Below are 3,111 nucleotides of genomic sequence, written 5' to 3' on the forward strand. Positions count from 1 at the left end.
GCTCACCAGTTGTTCAGGATACCAAGGCTAGCTAACACCCCTTCTTGGGTAGGTGCAAGAAGACTGAAAAACTTACCCAAAGGTGTGCTCAGAGACATAAGAAATTTATTACAGAGAAAGTGATAGCAGAATAGGAACAAAGAGTTTACAAGGTACCAATAGGGAGGGAGGCTTACAAATATTTGCCAATGTTAAGTGGCTCAGTGGCAGCAACCTGGGCCAAATCAAGTAACTGCTAAACCCTTCCCACTTTCCAGGGATATTTATGCCTGGGTTTGAGGAGCTGGGGATTGGGGCTGTGCCCAGGATGAAAGGGCCTTCAACAGGGTCTTATGGCCACTACCTGTGCTTTACCCCGAAAAGATGCTGCCAACAGCAGTTTAATGAATTGTAGCTATTTTAAATAAGGGCTCCACTGGCCTTGAGGAGGAGAAGGGGGTGAGTAAGTTACCAAATTTTTTCTTAACTAGGCAAGATGGAGTCCAGGGATTTTGGGGAGCTTCAGGGCTGTGCTCCATTAAATGCTCTTAATGTACAGTTGATATTCCTTTTAAATGTATGACTGTGGTCTATTTTTTTTTTTACTTATATATTGAATAAACTTGTATTACTCTCCTTCAAAGTAATTGAATCCTTTACTAGATTGAACTAACTTGGGCCTGTGAAAGGGCTCTGAACTATACTGCATTGCACTGATTAAGTGGGAATTAACTTGGTGTCTTGTTTCACATTTCTTTTCCATTTTCTAAAATATGTTAAGTATTATATGAGAAATATAATGTTTAACAATAAAATTAAGAAAAATTTAATGACAAGTGGTAAAGAAGTAATAGGAAAGAGAGTTCCAGTAAGATGGCCAAATAGGCAGACAAGCTACACAGACCCTCTGCAACAAAGCAATGAGAAACCAGTTGAATCTGATACAGAACATGGCCCTGGAACCCTGAGCTTTGAAGGGAAGGATGAAGAAGTAGATTAAATACCAAGTAGTAGAAGAATCTGAATGAAAACAATGAGTAAGGAGACAAACAGAGCTATGGATGGCTGGCTGTCCTGAAGGCAGAGCCATTTTGAATATTTCCCAGTAGCAACCTAAGAATAGGCTCTGCTCAATAAGAACTGCATGGGCAAGGACTGCATTTGTGCCTGCAATAAGAAAAGAAACTGAAGAAGAAGACAAACCTGTGGATTGCCAGGGTCTGTCTTGAGAGTGCAGGCATTTTGAATATTTGCAAGCTGCACATGCAACCAATTTAAATTTATGCAAGTGACGTTCTTAGCTGAACATTGACATAACAATAGGCTCTGCTTGCTGAGGATCACAAAGGCAACTGCACTGAAGGCTGACAACTAGAAAGGTGAAATATTCCGCTGGTTACTCTTATACCCCACACTTTCTTAGTGAACAGAGATAGCTATCCCCAACCTCCACCCACCTTGTTGACAAACAGGAATTCCATCCTGGTCTGTTCCCTGACAGAGCCTGGGTGCTGTGACATAACCCCCACAATTCTGTTTTTGTTTGTTTATTTTTAAATTATTCTTTTTATCTTCCTCCTTTCTTCCTCCCCCTTTTGTTTTCTTCTGCTTTCCCATCCCGGGTTCTTGTTTTGTTTTATTTTCCTTTTGTTCTCTTCACTTTTCCTGGTTCCTTTTTTTTTCTTTCTTTTGCTTCTTCCCATCCCTTGTTTTTCCTTTTGCAGTTTTCCTGTTTTTTTCTTTACAATTCTTTTACTCTTTCTCTTTTATCTTATTCCCCTTTCCCCAGATATTGTGGCTTTTTTTCTTCTATTTTTCTCATTAACTTTCTTTTATCCTCTTTTAATATATATTTTTTAATGTTTCTTCTCATTTATTTCATTTTTTGCAATTGTTCCTGTTTGTTAATGCTGTTTGAGTTCTTGGTTATTTTTATTATTATTTTACTGGGTTTTTATTTTTATTTTTACTTGTCTGAGTGGGAGACAGCAATCATTCCCACACAACCCAACCACACCTGAACCTACCATAACCCCAAGCACTGAATAAGGGCTACCAATTGCTTTTGAACAAACTGACCAATGATAGACAGCAGCAGATAGCAGCTCAACTCACCCTCAAATGCTCTTTATGAACAGCTAACAGACATCTGTGCACACACTCTCATTCTCTATCACACTCACCAGGAGATATGTGATGAAATCCAAAGAGCTAACAAATAGAGGAGCACAGTACACTGCTCATGCAGATATACCACAACAAAATAAAAGAAAAAAGCTTGGATGAATTATACCAACGTACAACTACAAATTAAGTATAAATACAACAACAATGTGATGACAATGTCTTGGAGACAACTGACCATCCCAGTGCAAGCAAAGAAGTAAGATAAAGTAGGACAAACAGGGGACAAGGACACAAAACCAGAAAACATCCCTGAGGAAGAAGCAGCATTGGAACTCCCTGATAAGGAATACAAAAGAATTATATTTAGGTACCATCAACAGATTCAGAGACAGATCAAGGAAAACAGTGGCAAAATTAAGGAAAACAGAGAAAAAAAAATTCTAGAACAATTTAGGAAAACAACATAACAAATTAGCAAAATAAACAAAAACAATAGAAACAATACAAAGACAATAAAAGAAATCCAGAATATTAATACTAAGATTTCAGAAATAGATAACACATTGAATGGGCAAAGGAATAGAATCAAGACAATGGAAGATGGAATTAATGAAACTGAATACAAATAATTCAATGCTACTTTGTTAAGGGATCACTCAGAAAAAGATAAAAAAAAATGAAGAAACCCTAAGATTCATATGGGGTACTATCAAGAGGAATAACCTACGTGTAAACAGAATTCTGGAACAGGAAGAGACAAATAAAACCAAAGAGAAAAGTGTAGATTTGTTGCAAGAGAATTTCCATAATATGATAAAAAATGAGAATATATTTATTCAAGAAATTCAATGAACCCCAAACAGGATTTACCCCAAAAGAAAATCACCAGGACATATCATAATCAAACTCACCAAAACTAAAGACAAAGAAAGTATCTTGAAAGCAGTATGGGAAAAATGAAAAGTTACCTACAAAGGGCAAACAATAAGACTAAGCTCTGATTTC

Source organism: Orycteropus afer, unplaced genomic scaffold, assembly GCF_000298275.1.
Source record: "Orycteropus afer afer isolate SDZICR_OR568_19922 unplaced genomic scaffold, OryAfe1.0 scaffold00710, whole genome shotgun sequence".
NCBI classification, from domain to species: domain Eukaryota; kingdom Metazoa; phylum Chordata; class Mammalia; order Tubulidentata; family Orycteropodidae; genus Orycteropus; species Orycteropus afer.